Below are 21,596 nucleotides of genomic sequence, written 5' to 3'. Positions count from 1 at the left end.
AGGAGCAGCGCTCCGAAAGCTTGTGATTTCAAATAAACCTGTTGCACTATAACCTGGTGCCGTGTGACTTCTGAACTTTTCCTTCAGAACTGCGTTGTACCGGCCCCACAAGGAAATGCGACAGTTCAAGAAAGTGGCTCATCACCAACGAAGTCACCAGGGCAACTGGGGGCAGGCATTAAATGCCAGCCCAGGAAGTGATATCTGCATCAAATGGATAAAGCAGAAGAAAGATGATGCCTTGTAAGCAGCTCAGGTGGCTTAATTGTCATGACAAAAATAAAATTCAATAAAATTCCAGAGTTTCTTTTTTGTGCTGAATGGAGGAGATTCTCCTGGTTATACTTCCTTTTTTCCTTTTTGTTGACCTCCCCATGCTACTTTTTAAGTATTTTTTTATTGCTCTTTTCAGTCCCTGAACTGTGGAGATTCTAATCTCCTGGTTATCTTTTTTTTAAATCCTCTACACTTCTACCAAACAGCAGTGGTGCTTACTTCCTCTCCCAGCAGCCATGGCGTGTGTGTGTAGGTGTAGGACGCATTGAAGAAACATCGAGTGCAGAAAACTTTATTCGTATTCCATTCACCAGGAAGGGAAAATACCCAGGTGGCCAATGGAAGCAGTACCCTGCTCATCACGGGCAATTCCTCTGTGATTGAAGAAGTGAAGGGGAGGGTAGGGACTAAATCAAAATAGAATTGGAGGTGGAAATAAAGCATTTTACGCTTTGCGGAGTCCACCTCTAAAAAAATCAGATTTTGGATGTAGGTTTGCTAGCTGAGCTGGAAGGTTCATTTTCAGATGTTTCGTCACCATACTAGGTAACATCTTCGGTGAGCCACCAGGCGAAGCACTGCTGCTGATTCCTGCTTTCTATTTATATGTTTGGGTTTCTTTGGGTTGGTGATGTCATTTCCTGTGGTGATGTCATTTCCTGTTCTTTTTCTCCGGGGATGGTAGATCGGGTCTAACGCAATGTGTTTGTTGATAGAGTTCTAGTTGGAATGCCACCCTTCTAGGAATTCTTGTGTGTGTCTCTGTTTGGCTTGTCCTAGGATGGATGCGTTGTCCCAGTCGAAGTGGTGTCCTTCCTTATCTCTATGTAAAGATACTAGTGAGAGAGGGTCATGTCATTTTGTGGCTAGGTGATGTTCATGTATCCTGGTGGCTAGTTTTCTGCCTGTTTGTTCAATGTAGTGTTTGTTACAGTCCTTGCACGGTATTTTGTAAATAACATTAATTTTGCTTGTTGTCTGTATAGGGTCTTTCAAGTTCATTAGCTGCTGTTTTAGTGTGTTGGTGAGTTTGTGGGCTACTATGATGCCAAGAGGTCTGGGTAGTCTGGCAGTCATTTCTGAGATAACTTTGATGTAGGGGAGAGTGGCTACGGTTTCTGGACGTGTTTTGTCTGCTTGTTTGGGTGTGTTGCTGAGAGATCAGCAAACTGTGTTCATTGGGTACCCTTTATTTTTGAATACACGGTATAGGTGATTTTCCTCTGCTCTGCGTAGAACCTTCCAGCTCAGCGAGCAAACCTACATCCAGAACCTCAACCTGAGCTACAAATCTTCTCAAAACTTGCTGAAATCAGATTTATCGGTTACAAACCACCTGAAATTTATTTTCTTCTTTATTCATTCACAGGATAAGGTTAGACCAGCATTATTGCCCATCCCTAATTGCCCAGGGGATAGATAAGATAACAACCACATTGTTATGGGTCACAGGTAGGCCAGACCAGGTAAGGTTAGCAATTTCCTTCCTTAAAGGACATTGGTGAATTCGATGGGTTCATTGCTGAAACTGTTATAATCCACCATCTGAAACTTAAGGACAGTCCACTCAGGAAAAATAGTGGCTGGTGAAGATTGTTTCAAAAACATCTGAATATGCTGTGTGAAAACACACGTCCGTGGGGACTGCAGTCTGAAATGAGCCAGGGAAATAGCGATGCATGATCATTCATCTCTGTGAACCAATGGTTAACAGAATTCCGATCTTCCTGTGGCTGTCTGGAATTTTCACTTAGCAAAACAGCAGAGCACAAATGGAACCCACTCAGCAGCAAGTAGGTGTAGAGCTTACAATCTCAGTGTGCTGCTAAAGTATTGAATGCATGGCCAACTGAAGCTGGGAGAGTTTATTAAATTCTCAGTAATGACAGTCAAACCGACTTCTCAAATTCTCTGTCATTTCAGAGACAGGTCCGGACGACAAGGTAGCTTAGCCTGTGGATTGGTTGTAAAGATCCTCAGATTAATATCATTCCTCCTTCATCACCAGGCCTCTGACAGAGGCAATATTTTCATTAAATTTGTGCCTAGCAGCTCCTAAAATAGGTCTTAGTTGAGATTTATTGTTTCTTCCAAGGGATCAATCCAGTCAATGATGAAGAATTGTCTCATGCCTCTGTTTTCATCAAAGGTCAGTTGGGTCCTAATCCTCTCCAGGGGCCTGAACATACATTGCAGAATCCCTTCAGGTCTTCTTGTGTTTAATTTAAACGGGCGATTCCTTTTGACATCACATCGGTGGACAAAATGAAATCCGGAGTTTTCCCTAGATATTTTAACAGGCAAGTGTCCCTCTGAGGGCGGGAGGGGGTGGGGGGGGGGAGCTTTGACATCTGACAATTTGAACAAATTGGGCATTGATTCCTTACTAATAAATTGTTTTATGCAGACAGCATTGAGGGACGGACTTAAACCTTTTGCGGCGACTCAAGGAGAAAGATCGACCACCATCTAATTTTACGTGAAAGAAAATGGCCTGTTCTATTTAGCTGCCTCTGTTAAGTTGTTTTGCTTTATTCCAAAAGGTCAGGTCAGTGGAGAAGACTGAAACAGAAAGCGGAAAGACTTGGGCAATCAGGTGGAGATTCAGGGTCCTCTCTCAAACTGTGCAATGCTTCATCTTTCACTTGGCCTTTTCCCAGTCAGTGCTCTGTTCCCCTCTCATTGATTGAATCATACAGTCCCTACAGTGTGGAAATAGGCTCTTCTGGCCCAACATGTCCACACTGACCCTCCGACGAGTAACCCACCCAGACCCATTCCCCTACTCTTTTCTCCTATACTTAGCCCTGACCTACACATTCCTGAACACTATGGGCAATTTAGCATAGCAAATTCATCTAGATGGGGTGACTAGGACTGGTGGGCACAGTCTTAGAGTTAGAGGGGGTCAATTTAGAACGGAAACGATGAGACATTTCTTCAGCCAGAGAGTGGTGGGCCTGTGGAATTCATTGCCAGGGACCGCATTGGAGGCCGGGACGCTAAATGTCTTCAAGGCAGAGATTGATAAATTCTTGATCTCGCAAGGAATTAAAGGCTACGGGGAGAGTGCGGGTAAGTGGAGTTGAAATGTCCCTTAGCCATGATTAAATGGTGGAGTGGACTCGATGGGCCGAATGGTCTTGCTTCCAATCCTACGTCTTATGGTCTATGTTTGGACTGTGGGAGGAAACTCACACAGACACAGGGAGAATGTGCAAACTCCACACAGTCACCTGAGGTTGGAATCGAACCCGGGTCCTTGGCGCTGTGAGGCAGCAGTGTTAACCACTGAGCCACCGTGCCACCCCCAAATCTGAAAATATATTTTCTTAATTCCATGTATCACCTCTGTCGAATGGGTGGCACGAACACTGCATGAGCATTAACCCTTTCAGAACAGACCAAGAATGCAGATATATACAGCCAGCTCCTTCTCCACCTTGTCCACATTCCCTTGGGATAGATTTATCACGACTGACACCTGAGACCTGTGGAGGAACTATCTCCTCTTCTTGGGATATGTTTCAGGCCCGGTCAGATGATTTTCAATCATGTTATCACATTTAACCCTGGGATGACCTTTTGATCCCTCATGACGTAGGATGTGAGGGTCCTCGGGGGGTGGTGGGGGAGGTTGTGGTAGTGCAGAGGAGGTCCACATCAGCCCTGAACCTTACTGGCAAACTGCAGTGCAATATCCCATTCATAGAGTATTACAGCTCGGAAACAGATCCTTCGGTCCAACCAGTCCATGCTGACCACAATCCCAAACTAAACTAGTCCCACCTGCCTGCCCCTGGCCCATATCCCTCCAAACATTTCCCATTCATGAATGTATCCTAAATTCTTTTAACTGTTGTAGCTGTACCTACATTTACCACTTCCTCTGCCACAGACGAACCACTCTCTGTGTAAATAAAGTTGCTCCTCATGTCCTTTTTAAAATGTTCTCTCTCACCTTAAAAATATGCCTCTTTGCTACTTCTCCCCCCTCCTCTCTGACCTATCACCTCCATCCCCAACCCCATTGATCTATTGTACTCTATGCTACTTTCTCCCCACCCCCACCCCTCTCTCATTTATCTCTCCACTCTGGAGGCTCCCTGCCTCTTTTCCTGATGAAGGGCTTTTGCCCGAAATGTCGATTTTCCTGCTCCTCGGATGCTGCCTGACCTGCTGTGTTTTTCCAGCACCACTATAATCTAGACTCTGGTTTCCAGCATCTGCAGCCCTTGTTTTTACCCCCTTAAAAATATGCCCCCTAGTTTTGAAATTCCCCACCCTAGAGAAAAGAGCCTTGTTATTCACCTCATCTCTGCCCCTCATGATTTTACATGCCTTAATCTCCTACACTCCAGTGAAAAAGCTCCCAGTCTTTCCTGCCTGTTGTAAGAACACAAACTCTCCATTTCTGGCAACATCCTGGTCAATCTTTTCTGAATTAAATTGAATTGAGTTGAATTGAATTGAATTTATTGTCACGTGTACTGAGGCACAGTGAAAAGTTTTGTCTTGTGAGCAATACAGGACAGATTACAGAGTTAAGTAGCATAGAGAAGTAAATAATAGACAAACAACAGCAAAAACCAAAACACAGGTACAGGCGAATGCTAAGACTTTGTGAGTCCATTCAATATTCTAGGAGCTTCAAACCAGCGAGTTCAGATAAAACATAGTTATCAGTAATTTTCAAAAGCATGCTATTAAATGTAAAGAGTGTAGAATGATTGTAGGAAATAGGAAATTTAGATCTGCACGCAGGTGCTCGCAAGGTGTCGACCATATCCGGCGCCATCTTGCATCCAGCTTTCTGATCCCTCTCCAGTTTAGTAATATCCTTCCGCGATGGTGCAAATGATGATGCTATTCTGAAATCAACGGGGCAGGGAGGAGAATGTGATTGAGACTTAAAAGGTGCTGATGGGACACTGGAGAAAGGAGGGAAAAGGACGGTGTGTCTGAGCAGGGAGACAGGAACGATCAACGGACGTAGTGCTGAGGCTCCTTCCATCCAATTGTTGGCCTCAGGTGGCCGCACCACCCTCTCGAAAGCCTGCCAAATGCCTAACGAGTGAGCTATGCCATTACTCACATTGGGATCTTCAAGGGTGGGTGGTTCAAGCCAACACCACAGACACAATGAGTGCCCAGCAGGGGACACAGAGGGCCATCAAGGTGGAAGAGTAAGGCACTTCAGAAAACGCTGCAGATGAGCAACTCCCGCAATGAGGAAGGCCCACCAAGGGAAAGATTCTGCACAGAAGGAAGTGATTTGGCAAAGGTCCAAAAGGATCAAGGATGAAGATCAACAAAGTAAGCACTGTTCCCAGTTAAAGTTAGAGAGGAACAAAGCCGTTCCCAGGACATCAGACTCAAAGTTATCAAAGCAGTAACACTGAGGAATTGGTTTCCAAGGCAGAGGCCTACAAAGTGGGCAGCACGGTGGCTCAGTGGTTAGCACTGCTGCCTCACTACGCCAGCGACCCAGGTTCGATTCCGCCCTCAGGCGACTGTGTAAAGTTTGCACATTCTCCCTGTGTCTGTGTGGGCTCCCTCCTCCAGTCCAAAGAGGTGCAGGCTAGGTGGATTGGTCATGCTAAATTTCCAATAGTGTTCAGGGATGTGTAGGCTAGGCAGATTAGCCATGGTTAGGGTAGGGGTGGGGAGTGGGTCTGGGTGGAAAGCTCTTCGGAGGGCTGGTGCAGACTCAATGGGCTGAGTGACCTGCTTCCACACTGTTGGGATTCTATGATCTGCAGTAATTGAGAAAGAAGCATTTGCTGTTATCTGCGGATGCGATCAATGTTTGGATTTACTGTACCAGCTGAGATTCAGGTCAAAACAGCTGATAAGCCAATAGTAATGTTGCTGAGAACTAAACCCATCTCAAAAATGCCATTGTGAATACAGAGATCCAGATTCCGATTAGTGAAGGATGACTGTATCAGTGTACGGTGCAGATTATGGGCCGATATACAATGTGAGGTAATGGTTGATCAGGCTAACAAGACTGAGGGATGATGGGAGTCGGTTTAGAGTGAAATACAAACATAAACTGCTGAAGAAACTTAGCAGGTCTGACAGCATCCGTGGGGAGAGGAACCGAGTCAACATTTCAAGGCCAGTATGTGACTCTTACTTCAGAACATCTTTAACCTTCCTCCTAGAACGGGGGTAGGCTCCTGCAGTGATCCCAGAGCAATCCTGCTGAGAGCCCAGTTGGGATTCAGGTTGGCTGCCTGACAAACAACATCGCAGTTGGGAAGGAGAGTGAGGATAATGAAATCACACAAAATCCGTCTGGACACAGAAGGCAGTATAAGTAAGGGAGTGACCAGGTAGACACTGGAGGAGGAGACCATGACAAGATACCAAGTCTAGGAATCAGTCCTTGGTTTGGTGTCTCTCCAGCAGCACCAATATAATCAACAGTGCCAGGATTTCCTGTGTGTGGATATCAAGAGGAAAAAGACTTGCGCGTCCATACGTGTTCGTTTCTCCCCCATCTCTTGCCTCGAAGAGTCTGAGGCAACTTAATTGAAACATATCAGATCCTAAGGGGCTTTAACCCCATGGATATTGAAAGCATTTTATCCTTTTGTGGGTGAATCCAGAAACATGGGGTCAGAGTTTAAAAGTAAAGGGTCAACCATTTAAGATGGAGATGAGGAAACATATTATTTTCTCTCAAGTGGTTGTGAGTCTTTGGAATCCCTTCCTCAAAAGGTGCAGAATGTTTTTGAGAAGATTTGTAGCTCAGGTTGAGGTTTTGGACGTAGGTTTGCTCGCTGAGCTGGAAGGTTCATTTCCTGATGTTTCGTTACTCTACTAGGTGCGGAATCTTTAAATATTTTTAAGGCAGAGATAGATAGATTTTGATCATTTCTAAATCACAGGGAAAAGATCTTGTGTTTTACATAAAAGTACTTGCTACACAAGATTCGCTTTTAAAAGTCTAAAGATGCCCTCCAACACATCTCGTCCACATCCCGCACCTCCGCCCTCAGACCCCACCCCTCCAACCGTAACAAGGACAGAACCCCCTTTGGTGCTCACCTTCCACCCTACCAACCTTCGCATAAACAAAATCATCCGCCGACATTTCCGCCACCTCCAAAAAGACCCCACCACCAGGGATATATTTCCTTCCCCACCCCTTTCCACCTTCCGCAAAGACCATTCCCTCCATGACTACCTGGTCAGGTCCATGCCCCCCTACAACCCACCCTCCCATCCTGGCACCTTCCCCTGCCACTGCAGGAACTGCAAAACCTGCACCCACATCTCCTCCCTCACCTCCATCCAAGGCCCTAAAGGAGCCTTCCACATCCATCAAAGTTTTACCTGCACATCCACCAATATCATTTATTGCATCCGTTGCTCCCGATGCGGTCTCCTCTACATTGGGGAGACTGGACGCCTCCCTTTGGGGAACATCTCCAGGACACCCGCACCAATCAACCACACCGCCCTGTGCCCAACATTTCAATCCCCCCTCCCACTCTGCTGAGGACATGGAGGCCCTGGGCCTCCTTCACCGCCGCTCCCTCACCACCAGACGCCTGGAGAAAGAACGCCTCATCTTCTGCCTCGGAACACTTCAACCCCAGGGCATCAATGTGGACATCAACAGTTTCCTCATTTCCCCTTTCTCCACCTCACCCCAGCTCCAAACTTCCAGCTCAGCACTGTCCCCATGACTTGTCCTACCTGCCTATCTTCTTTTCCACCTATCCACTCCACCCTCCTCCCTGACCTATCACCTTCATCCCCTCCCCCACTCACCTATTGTACTCCATGCTACTTTCTCCCCACCCCCGACCTCCTCTAGCTTATCTCTCCATGCTTCAGGCTCTCTGCCTTTATTCCTGATGAAGGGCTTTTGCCCGAAACGTCGATTTTGCTGCTCCTCGGATGCTGCCTGAATTGCTGTGCTCTTCCAGCACCACTCATCCAGAATCTGGTTTCCAGCATCTGCAGTCATTGTTTTTACCTAAATGGATACACTACCCACTTTACATTTTCTTTTGTTTTAAAAAAGTTCCCATGTACTATTTTTTAAATGCAAGATAATCGAGGGATATATAGAGTTGAGATTAAAATCAGATCAGCCATAAGCTTGTCAAATAGGGTCAAAGGGCAGTGTGGCCTACTCTTTCTGCTTGTTTGAATGTATTTTCATATGCTACAATATTCCTTGAGCTCAGAAGTAGCTTTGTGACATTTGAAGAGTGTTTAACAAAGTAACTGTGCCCTCAAACCCCCTCTCCCAAGGACAGAGAGCTCCCTGGTCCTCACATTCCACCCCACCAATCTCCAAATCCAACGTATCATCCTCCATCATTTTCTCCACCTGCAGTCTGACCTCACCACCAAACAGGTTTTCCCTTCCCCACCCTTATCTGCTTTCTGTAGGGACCGTTTCACTCCGCGACTTCCTTGTCAGGTCCACACTCCCCTCCAAACCCTCCACACCCGACACCTTTCCCTAATATCGCAGGAAGTGCAACACCTGCCCCTACACCTCCCATCTCACCTCCGTCCAAGGCCCCAGACAATCCTTCCAACACTGGCAGAGTTTCACCTGCATTTCTTCCAACCTGGTCTACTGTATCCATTGCTCCTGATGTGGTCTCCTCTACATTGGAGAGACCAGCCTCAGACTCAGGGACTGGTTAGTGGTGCATCTGAGCTCTGCATGCTCCAATCAACTCTACCTTCTGATTGCCATCCCCCTCCCACTCCCTTGGCCACATGTCCATCCTGGGCCTCCGCCACTGACAAAATGAGGCCACATGCAATCTGGAGGAACAAAACCTTATATTCCACCTCAGGAGCATACAGACCTTAACATATACTCCCCTCGCCCTCCAACCTCACCCCACGTCCAGCCTTCCCTCTCTTCCCTGCCCCCTTGACCTGTCCATCTTCCTCGTCATTTATCTGCTCCACCCTTCCCACCGACCAATCCCAACCACCCCCTACCTGCATCCACCTATCACCATGCCACTTAGCTTTCCCCCAGCCCCACCCTTCTCCCACTATTTATTTCTCAGCCTCCCCCCTGTACCCCCTTCACAAAACCGACCCAAAACGTTGACTCTCCTGCCCCTCTGAAGCTCTGCCTTTCCAAACCTACTTTGTATTGACTTTAAAAGTGCTACCTTCCCGTAGCCCACATGAGCAGATGCAAATGCATTAAACTCACTGCTAAAGAAATCAATACACAGTCCGATCAAATTGACTATCCCATCCCTTTCTCCAGCATTACCAATCGACAAAATCGATCCTGGTTAAAGCCTTTATGTTTTGGATCTGCAAGAACAGTTCCCATTAAATCAGTGAGACAGCTGGCTCCCAGTATTGGTCCCACTCAGTAAAGCAAGATTGCTTTTCTTATTTGCAGTCGAACACATGATATACCCTGTCGGATGACTCTGCTCTCAGCCAAACTCTCTTTCGGTTGGTGTTCGTGTCTCTAAGCCTTGACTGATGCATTTAATCTTCTACCTGTTATTTCAGTTTTTTGTCGGAGTTCCCATAGTAATCCATCGCTGTCCCTGGAGTGAGAAATGCTTCCTGTAGTTCTGCCTTTCCTTGCCATGAGCAGTGCTAATGGTAGACTGAACCGATTTCACTTCCCGTTCGGATGAGCCACAATCGAATTGATGCAGCACATTTATTGTTGTATAATGCCCCAAGCTTCTTTATGGTTACCATTGCCAGGGAAGACGAGCCACATCAGGAGATATTAACTGGAGATTCCCTGGGGATGCAATACTGATTCCGAGGTTCCCGATCCCAGTCCAAGGATCCCCAGAGATCCCCTGTGCGGGTAAAGGATGCATTCCCTACCTGGCTGGTTCCTGAGCTGGGAATAGGACTTCCATACGGAGAAGGGAATTAGGAGCAGGAATAAGGCAGTCAGCTCCTTTATCCACCTCCACTCTCCCACAAGACCACGGCTCACCTGGTGGTCACCTCAACGCCACTCTCTCCTTCATTCTTCCATGGAACCCAAGCATTTCTGACCAGGCCACCCAGACCCAGCCCTCTGCCATATCCCTATAACCCTGCATTTCCCATGGCTAACCCCACCCCCGTAACCTGCACATCCCCTGACACTATGGGCAATTTAGATGGCCAATCCCCCCCTAACCTGCACATCCCTGGGACACAATGTGTAATTTAGCATTGCCAATCCATCCTAACGTGCACATCCCTGGGACACTATGGGTCATTTAGCATGGCCAATCCACCTTAACCTGCACATCCCTGGGGCACTTTGGGTCATTTGCCATGGCCAATCCACTCTAACCTGCACATCCCTGGATACTATGGGACAATTTACCATGGCCAATCCATCGTAACCTGCACATCCTTGGGACACTATGGGTAATTTAGCATGGCCAATCCACCCTAATCTGCACATCCCTGAGACACTATGGATAATTTAGAATGGCCAATCCACCCTAACCTGCACATCCCTGAGACACTATGGATAATTTAGAATGGCCTATCCACCCTAACCTACACATCTTTGAACTTAGGCTTAAGCATTTTGGCCTAAGTGTTTTGTTGATACATTTTGAAGGGCAGTTAACAGTTAACCACCTCACTCTGTGTCTGAAATACATATAGCCCAGACTGGGTAAGGAGGGCTGAATTAACATCATTGAGTCATGGGGTCTATAGCACAGAAAAAGGCCTTTCAGCCTATCCTATCCACACTGGTTTAAAAACAAACATCTAACTGTTCTAATCCCATTTTCCAGAACTTCCCCCATAGCCCTGTGTGTTTTGGCATCAGACGTGCACATTTAATTATTTCTTAAATGTAATGAGAGTTTTTGCCTCTCCCTCCCTTACAGGCAGTGGGTACATGGTTCCTACTATGCTCTGTCCCTAATGGGCATTGGTGAGCAGCTTGGTTAATGGTAATTGTTACTAAGACTCACTTTCTATTGTTAATTTGTTAATTGAACTTAAATTCCACTCACTTCTGTGGAGGGATTTGAAACTGTGTCCTCAAACTGGCAATAGGCACGTCTGTGAGTCTGTTGACTATTCCAATTCCCATATTCTCCACGACAGCCACATTCCCAATGACCATTGACTTCCCTGTTTCCCCATTTCCCCATCTCTGCCTCAATGACCTTGCATCAACCTGTGTCTGGACAGGAGCATTCTATAGACCCCTGAGCTACTCCTCCACAATGTCCATGGAGTTTCTCAAGGACTCTGCGCTTCCAGTATGCTAGAGGTGTTATGAACCACGACCTGGATTAGGTTCAAGAGGCCATACCCAAGTCTCCCCTACTTCCTGCCAAACTAGACCCATCACCCCATGCACCAAGACCTCTCACCATCCATGAGGGGGGGTGGGGTGGAGAGGTATCAAAAATGTGGACTGGGAGGTATGTAGGAGCTGAGGGGATTTGAGAAGTGAGGGTGAGAGGGCCTTACTGTCTTAAGTTGCAGGACATGGTGCTGAAATTGGACTTGTTCCTCTTTATTGAGTGGGAAATGAATGTCCATCAGACTAAATCATGTGAAGGACAACTGAAACCAGATTGACTTTATGATCCTCAGCTGTTCCCTGCTATCTATTGGAAGAAGTGCTGTGTATGACTGCTGTGACGGAGGATTGAATGTCTATTTAAGGAACCTGGAGGCATAGAGTTATACAGCACAGAAACAGCCCCACCCATCCTTGCCGAACAAGTTTCCCAAACTAATCTAGATCAATTTGCTCGCATTTGGCCCATATCCCTTTAAGTATTTCCAATCCATGTAACTGTCCAAATGTCTTTTAAATATTGTAACCTGATCTACAAGTAGTCACAAACCAATTTATTTCGAGCTTCTACTGCTCTACTGTGACCTGACCAGCAGGTTGAAGAAGTAACAAAGAGGATTGATGAGGGCAGAGTGGTAGATATGATCTATATGGACTTCAGTAAGGCTTTCAACAAGGATCCCCATGGGAGTCTGGTTAGCAAGGTTAGATCTCATGGAATACAGGGAGAACTAGCCATTTGGATACAGAACTGGCTCAAAGGTGGTGGTGGAGGGTTGTTTTTCAGGTTGGAGGCCTGTGGCCAGTGGAGTGCCACAAGGATCGGTGCTGGGTCCACTACTTTTTGTCATTTATATAAATGATTTGGATGTGAGCGTAAGAGGTATAGTTAGTAAGTTTGCTGATGACACCAAAATTTGGGGTGTAGTGGACAGCGAAGAAGGTTACCTCAGATTACAACAGGATCTGGACCAGATGGGCCAATGGGCTGAGGAGTGGCAGATGGAGTTTAATTTAGATAAATGTGAGGTGCTGCATTTTGGGAAAGCAAATCTGAGCAGGACTTATACACTTAATGGTAAGGTCCTAGGGAGTGTTGCTGAACAAAGAGACCTTGGAGTGCAGGTTCATAGCTCCTTGAAAGTGGAGTCGCAGGTAGATAGGATAGTGAAGAAGGCATTTGGTATGCTTTCCTTTATTGGTCAGAGTATTGAGTACAGGAGTTGGGAGGTCATGTTGCAGCTGTACAGGACATTGGTTAGGAATAATGGGTGCATTTCTGGTCTCCTTCCTATTGGAAAGATGTTGTGAAACTTGAAAGGGTTCAGAAAAGATTTACAAGGATGTTACCAGGTTTGGAGGGTTTGTGCTAGAGGGAGAGGCTGAACAGGCTGGGGCTGTTTTCCCTGGAGCGTCAGAGGCTGAGGGGTGACCTTACAGAGGCTTATAAAATCATGAGGGGCGTGGATAAATAGGCAAAGTTTTTTCCCTTAGGTGGGGGAGTCCAAAACTAAAGGGCATAGGGTTAGAGCGAGAGCAGAAAGATATACAAGAGACCTAAGGGGCAACTTCTTCACACAGAGGGTGGTATGTGTATGGAATGTGCTGCCAGAGGATGTGGTGGAGGCTGGTACAATTACAGCATTTAAAAGGCATTTGGATGGGTATATGAATAGGAAGGGTTTGGAGGGATATGGGCCGGGTGCTGGCAGGTGGGACTAGATTGGGTTGGGATATCTGGTCGGCATGGACGGGTTGGACCAAAGGGTGTGTTTCCATGCTGTACGTCTCCAAGACTCTATGACTGTAAAGACCACTTGCATTGTGGAACTTCAACCTCTGTCATTTGTCAGATGAGGATTGTCACAAAGAACTTGTTGGTAAATTCCTGTGTTTTCCTATTCCTTGATCCGAAGGATGTCCAATGGCGATAGATGTTGCTATGTGGGCCATTTGGGCATGGAGATGGGAGAGCCAACGATTGAGAGATTGAGAATGTTCTGTCCCCTCAAGGGAATACAACAATGGTTTGACAAATGAACTCCTCAGATGAGTGGATTGTCCTGAAATTGTTGAGTAGATTAATCCTGCCTTTCCTGGAATTTAGAAGATTGAGATGTGATCTTATTGAAGCGTAACATTCTCAAAGGGCATGACAAGAGGAGGTGGTAAGGAATCTTACTCCTGGTCAGACAATCAACAATGCACACTCACGTTCTCCGAATAAAGGATTGGCCATTTAGGACTGGGATGAAGAGAAATTTCTTCATTCATGGTGGGAGTTGCAAGTCTTTGGAATACTCCATTCCCAGGAGCTGAGGATTTTCCACCGTTGAGTATATTCAAAGCCGCAATCAACAGCCTTTGACATGGCATTGTGGCTCAGTGGTTAGCACTGCTGCCTCACAGTGCCAGGGAAGTGGGTTCAGTTCCACTCTCAGATGACTGTCTATGTGGAGTTTGCACATTCTCCCCGTGTCTGCACAGGTTTCTTCCTGCACTCCAACAATGTACAGGCTAGGTGGATTAGGCCATAGGAAATGTAGAGTTATAGGGGCAAGATGCTCTTCGGTGGGTCAGTATGGACTCGATGGTTCGGATGGCCTGCTTCCACACTGTAGGGATTCTGTGACAAGTCTTTGGGCCTAAGAGAATCAGGGATATGGAAACAAGGCAGCATGTTGGTGCTCAGGGAGACGTTTAGACATAACAAATGTTTAGAGGCTCAGAAGGCCAATTTCATCCTCTATTGCTATGTCCCTATCAGAAAGCACATGGATTAATCATAGAAACCCTACAGTGTGGGAGAGGCCATTTGGCCCAACAAGTCCACACCGACCCTCCGAAGACTAGCCCTCCTAGACCCATTCCCTTAACCCTATATCTACCCCTGACTAATGAACTGAACCTACACATCCCTGAACACCATGGGAAATTTAGAATGGCTATTCCATCCTAACCTCCACATATTTTGGATTGTGGGAGGAAACCCACGCAGACACGGGGAGAATGTGCAAACTCCACACAGGAAGTCGCCTGAGGCTGGAATCGAACCTGGGTCCCTGGCACCGTGAGGCAGCAGTGCTAACCACTGAGCCACTATGCCATCCACTTTGGAGGTCTCTGCCCTTGGAAACCTTGTTACTGCTTTGATAACTTTGAGTCTTAAGTCGTGGGAACAGCTTTGTTCCTCCCTCCTCACTCAATAGGATTTTGAAGGTTTTTACGCTCATATTGTGCATAATATTCCAGTCACAACCTACCAATGCGTTAATCAAGGTTAGAATAATGGGTTTGGATTTTTCATCACATGTGCTTCCTTGAGTTTCTGCCTCACATTTGATTAATCCTCTTGCTAACAGTCACTCTGACTGGATATGTTCAATGAATGATGGGCAATCAGACAATCCTTTTCCATCTTTTCTGGACTGCTGTGAATTAACGCAGCCTTTCTTTGGATTAAAATCTACCGCAGAGCCAATTTATCTCATTTATCCAGCTCTTCAGGCTTCAAAGGGCAGGTCCTCATGTTAAGAATGAAAAGAATAAGCCTGTGAAAGGAAGTCAGGTTGAAGGTTTCTCCAGAGTTCTGAAACAAATTAACAGGGAAATAGTTTGAAGCAGGCAGTACAAATGGAGTTGAAGCTATAGTTTGAAGATAGTTGTAACTATCAATGATATTATTATGCTATTGCTTAACATGTTTGTTATGCCTTTTACAGAGCCAGAGAGACGTCCAGCACAGAAACAGACTCTTTGATTCAACCCTTCCATGCCGACCAGATATCCTAAATTAATCTTGTCCCATTTGCCAGCACTTGACCAAATTCCTCCAAACCCTTTCTATTCATATACCCATCCAGATGCCTTTTAAATGTTGTAACTGTACCAGCCTCTTCCTCTGGCAGCTCATTCCACACATGCACTACCCTCTGCATGAAAAAGTGGCCCCTTAGGTCCCTTTTAAATCTTTCCCCTCTCACCTTAAACCTATGCCCTCTAGTTTTGGACTGCCCCACCCCAGGGAAAAGACCTTGGCTATTCACTCTATCCATGCCCCTCACAATTTTGTAAACCTCTATAATGTCACTCCTCAGCCTCCGACGCTCCAGGGAAAACAGCCCCAACCTGTTCAGCCTCTCCCTGTAGCTCAGATCCTCCAACCCTGGCAACATCCTGGTAAATCTTTTCTGAACCCTTTCAAGTTTCACAACATCTTTCCTATAGCAGGGAGACCAGAAAAGGCAGTAAGAACAAAGGAGATCAGTGGGTAGGGTAGGGTAGGGTAGGGACCAACGGAGATTAAACAGATTTGGTGATGAAACTGGCAAAATAAGTAGTAACAGATAAAGACAAATAAGATTGTGTCTAAATGTGGTGCAAGTTGCTGCATAAACACCATCAGATTGAAACATGAAGAAACAAGACAAGTTCACTTCCACAAAAGAGAAGAAAATATGAGGTGGAGGGAGAGGTTCTGATCTAAAGATGTTGAACTAAAGCTGTTAAAGGCGTGGCTCAGTGGTTAGCACTGCTGCCTCACAGCGCCAGAGACCCGGGTTCAATTCCATCCTCAGGCGACTGACTGTGTGGAGTTTGCACATTCTCCCCGTGTCTGCGTGGGTTTCCTCCGGGTGCTCCGGTCTCCTCCCACAATTCAAAGATGTACTGGTCAGGTGAATTGGCCATGCTAAATTACCCATAGTGTTAAGTGCATTAATCAGGGGTAAATATAGGGTAGGGAATGGATCTAGGTGGGTTACTCTTCAGAGGGTCTGGTGTGGACTTGTTGGGCTGAAAGGCCTGCTTCCATACTGCATGGAATCTAATCTAAAACTCAATGTTGAATCTAAAGGACAGTTCCTTCAGTGTCACTGGGTCAAAATCCTGGAATTCCCTCCCAAAGGGCAGTATGGATGAACCTACAGTACACAACCTGCAGCAGCTCACCCTCACCTTCTCAAGGGGCAAGTGAGGACAGACGATAAGTGTTGCCCTTGCTAGTGTTGGCCGTGTCTGGTGAAAGAATAAAGGAAAGAAATTCTCCAACATGAAGTTTTTGGAGTTGGTACACAAATCTCCATAATCACAAACCTCCTGAGGAGTTTGTGATGCCAACAGCATGGGTTCAATCCCCGCACTGGCTGAGGTTACTGTGAAGGTCCTTCCTCTCAGTCTTGCCCCTCAATTGAGGCGTGATGACCCTCAGATTAAACTCACCACCAGCTGTCTCTCTTTAATGAGAGAGCTACCCTATGGTCCACAGTGAGCTTATCTTTACTCCGTGAGTAAAGTACAGAGGTTTGAGATGGCATTTGTGCTAAAAATCCATCCCAGACTAAATCTCTTTACTTCTTCTCGCAGTCATTGCTGCAAGGATTTTCGATCCAAAATGCCATGGTCTCCAGAGGGAGCTGGGCAAGGGGGCACTGATCCCATTCCAGCCGGATCAGGGATTGAACCCTGTGCTGCTGACATCCGTCCGATCCACACTGGCCTTCAGGTCAATGGAGCACACCGAGGTCTCCGTGTTGCTGTGCCTTTGGACACCTTTTACAGGCATGCGATGGATAGTGACTGGAGAAACCCTAACTTTCTTACCATCTCACTGCTGACCAGGATTCTCTCCCACTCGCACCGTCCACCGTCCACATGCGCCAGAAGGGTTTGCGGGTCGAAACTCTGTTTGAGCCACACTGTGAAGATACCTCTCTTGACTCTCGGATCCTGGAGTGGGACATGAACTCAGGGCTTTGGGCTCAGAGGCACAGGCACTCCAAACTGCACCTCAGTAAAATGCAACAAAACCTCAATAAACCATTGAAGATAAATGCTTCCTTATTGTGAAGAGGGATTCCCTACCCCAGCCCATCAATGTGGAGATATGCGACCTTCCTCTGTGTACTGCTGCCCATTAACATTGGTGTTTATGCCCAACTGGGATGAAAATTCCAACTCCAGTGTCTGCAGAGATACTTATTATTCTGCCCTTTATGTTCGTGAGAGCACTGAAGTCAAATTAAAACAAGATAAGAGCAAATTATTACAAAGCTACCAAATTCTGACCTCTTGAGACTTTCACTCTGATGCTCAACACTGAACATTTGAGTATTTCTACCACAACTTGAAGAATTACAAACACATTAAAGTACGCATTTATTGGATAGAGAAGCTGGTTTGCTGAATAAACCTGCAATTATCTCTCAGTTTGATGCTCTCAAATGTTTATGAAATCATTCCAGGATCTAATAATGAATTTCAATTATCTGCATCGTTCCCAAAGCTCTTGTTATCTCTGCGACAACCACTAGATAGATTTGTGAAAGGTTACTGCTAAAAGCTCCTTTATTGGCACTTGATTCTTGGCAATCGTTGGCCAAACCTCGGGAGATTTACATCTGACTGTAATTCTGTCGATGTTCCAATAAGTTGAGCGATTCAAGGTAAAAGTCTGAAGGACTGAGGATTCAATTGTGGATTTATCTTGGTGGCGATTAAACAAATCAAGTCTAAGTGTGTTTCATTTCCATCTTAAAGGAGCATTTTGTTTGATCTGACACTTAAGCCATCCAGAGGCCTCTTTTAACAACAGGAACGTTAGAAGCAAGTTTTCCTCCAGGATGACTTTGGAAAGGTGGAATGTCTTCCCTGGTACAGTTCTTGCTTTGTCACTGCACCCCAGTGAGATGTTACCATGGAGAAAGATGGAAATACACATCAAAGGCCTATAGCAGCAAGGATGACCAGCCTCTCCAGGCCTGAGGTTGCCATGACAACTGTAGTGAAAAAGTCCTAAAAAAGCTTACAAAATCATCACTTAACATTTGATGTTCATTTATATTTATTACATATATCTTTGAATTATGTATAATCATTCAATATGAAATTGTAAGAAATAAGAGCCAAATCCATCCATCGAACTTGCTTTGCCATGTACCCAAGAGCATGGCCAGACTTTCACCTCAATTAATTCTCTTACCTGAACTTCCTTATTCCTAGATTCTCTGGGTATTCAAAACGTTCTGGATCTCAGTTGCGGACATGCCCCAGTCACAGAGCAACCATGGCGTTCCGGGGTCAATGAGTGAAGTTTGTCTTCATCTCAGGCATGAATGGCCACCTGTTTCTCCTGACCCTGTGACCCCTAGTTCTAGACGTTCCACCCAGAGGAGGCAGTCTCTCAGCCGAGTTCTCTCAAGGTTTGACCCGTTAACAATGAGATTAACTTTGGGAATGCACACCTCACAATTCCTGGTGGTGTTCCTCAAAGACAAATTATGCTCCTCAAGCTGTTGTAGGCATCTAGAACGTTCTAGGTGGAAGTGAGGACTGCATATTCTGGAGATTAGAGTTGAGAGTGTGGTGCTGGAAAAGCACAGCAGGTCAGGCAGCATCTGAGGAGCAGGAAAATTTACATATTGGGCAAAAACCCTTCATCAGAAAGTTCTCTCAGGTTCTCTGGATCAAAATCTCAGCAGAAACCTGCTAATGCTTTGACAGAGGCTAATTGTTCTGAACATTGACATCCATCATGGCAAAAAAGGTGAAACAAGTATACCTTTCAAGGCAGCTCTCCGAACCGCATGTGTTGATTATTGATTAGGCTTCTGCCCGAAATGTTGATTTTCCTGCTCCTCAGATGTTGCCTGACCTGCTGTGCCTTTCCAGCTCCACTCTAATCTTAACTCTAATCTCCAGCATCTGCAGTATCCACTTCTACCTTGTTGATTAGGATAGATTGTGGAGTTCCGAGAAGGGGAGATCATGACAGGAGGAAGCATTGGACCCACGGGGCATGAGCTTCACCTTCCTAGAAGTGGCAGTGAGGACACATATTGGGGTAGATTGGCACTGGACAGTTGCCTTCCATCTTCTCACCATCTCAGCAACCAAGCTGTAGGCAGGAAGTTCCAGTGGAGACCTTCCCAAGCCATCATCGAGTTAGGCCCTTAATTGACAGCCACATATGGGCCTCAATCTGTCACTGGCCCAATTACCTGTCTCCCTGGCAGGGATAGTGGTTGCTCTCCCAACAGGAAAGCAGAATGCTCACAGTGTAAGGGTAAGGGGTGGGCCGTTTAGGATTGAGATGAGGAGAAATGTCTTCACTCAGAGAGTGGAAGCCTATGGAATTCTCTGCCTAATCCTTTTTCTCATCTCCATGTCCATATGTCTGCCAGGGTGGTGAGGGGAGGGACAATGTAGAGGAGTTGGTGTGGGAGGCGGTTGGGGGGGCTCCATTTGCCCCAATCTGGGTACTGTAGGTGGGCATGGTTGGAGGGAGAGGCAGATGTAATGGCCTTTGGAAGCTCCGGCCCCTTCCCTTGCCTCCAAACCCCATGAACACATCTCCCAAAATAAGAAGCCACTCCCAACACCACCACTCTGCAACCTCCAAGGAAAACTCCATTCCCCAGAGCAACTCCTTATGGCTCCCAGTTCTCCAGGGACAATGGCCTCTGATTGGCTGGCGGCTTCAGATGGGTCGGGATCCTGTGAAGCGTGACTCCCAGCAGCCTAGATGCTGTCCTGGTCAGACAGCTCCACGTTTCTCAGGCTGACCTAGGACAACTACCTTCCATTCCCTGACAGTCTTCAGTCGAGCCAGTGGTTGGTTGGCTGCAGAGGGTACCTAAGTTGACAAAAACACAGCGGTCTCCGCCACTGACACTGGCTCGACAGTAGAGTTTGCTCTTTCGCAGTCAGTGAAGTGGTTACCTGCTCTCTAACCGATGGCAAGGTGAACGGTAAAGAGCCCTGGTCCCAATGGGCGTCCAGCACTAGTGCTGTTCAGGCAGCACTGGAATGGAAATCGTTGCAGTTAATGCTGAGGTGTGTGTTTTTGAACTCAATACTGAGCTGAGGATTTATGGCAGATACTGTGCATTTTATCCGGAGATAGCTCCACTAATTCATCAACCGGCATTCCAATTTGTGACCCTCAGATCCACCTCTTGACGACCCCCAATCTACATGACGGATTGAGCGAGAAACCATCGTGTTTCATGCCAGTCATTTAGCAATAATGGTATTGAACATTCTCAAGACCGGAATATCAAGGCCAGATTGTGCGCTGAGTCAAGGACTCAGCAGCAGGAGTAGGCCATTCAGCCCTTCAAGCCTGCTCCTGCTCCATCATTCCATAAGATCATGGTTGATCTGATTGTGTTCTCAGCCTCAGTTTCTCATCTGCCCCACCCACCCCCACCTTGACTCCTTCATCTGACAGAAATCTTACTCAGCCTCGAGTACAGTCAATGGCCCAGGGTAGGGAACCACACAGCCTTACGGCACACCTCCCTCACCCAGACAGACAAAGCTGCACCTCATCTCTCTCTCTGTCTCTGTCTCTCTCTCTCTCTCTATATATATATCTCTCTCTCTCATTCATCCCCTGGGAGGTGGGTGTTGCTGGAAGACCCAGTGTTGACTGCACATCCCTAGTTGTCCCTTGTGAGGGTAACACTGAGGCTGACCGGCTGGGTGGTTCACTGGACCATGAAGTCACCCATGTTGTGGAGGGCCCGGAGTCAAAAGGAGACCAGACTGGATAAAGATGGCGGATTTCCTTTGCTAAGAGGCAACTCATGAAGCAGATGGGCTTTTACAATAATTGACAATCATCACTAGCCTCTTAATTTCAGAACTTTAAACAAATCATGGATCGGCTGCAGTGAGGTCTGAAGCTGGGTACTGAGCTTATTTATCTGAGGTCATAGATGACAGCACCAGCATCTCCCCTTGGAAAAGTCTTATCTTTAATCTGCATCCTGTAGTTATAGCCTTTCCCCAGGAGAGGGAACACCCAGTAACCAGCAACACTACCAGGCTGCCCTCTGATTATATATGTTATAAATCACCTCACATCCTTCTAAACTCAAGCCAATGAGGTAGGGCTCTTTTGGTTCAGTGGTATTGTCCCAGGCTCTGAGCCAAGTAAAGACCTGGGTTCAAGTCCCAGCTACTGCAGAGGTGTGTCCTAAAGCATCTCAGCAGGTTGATTATAAATATCTATAAG

This window comes from Chiloscyllium plagiosum, unplaced genomic scaffold (assembly GCF_037043375.1).
Source record: "Chiloscyllium plagiosum isolate Xiang-an unplaced genomic scaffold, Cpla_swu_hap1 HiC_scaffold_10, whole genome shotgun sequence".
NCBI classification, from domain to species: Eukaryota; Metazoa; Chordata; class Chondrichthyes; order Orectolobiformes; family Hemiscylliidae; genus Chiloscyllium; species Chiloscyllium plagiosum.
The sequence above is the reverse complement of the archived record's forward strand: the minus strand, read 5'-3'. Positions refer to the sequence as shown.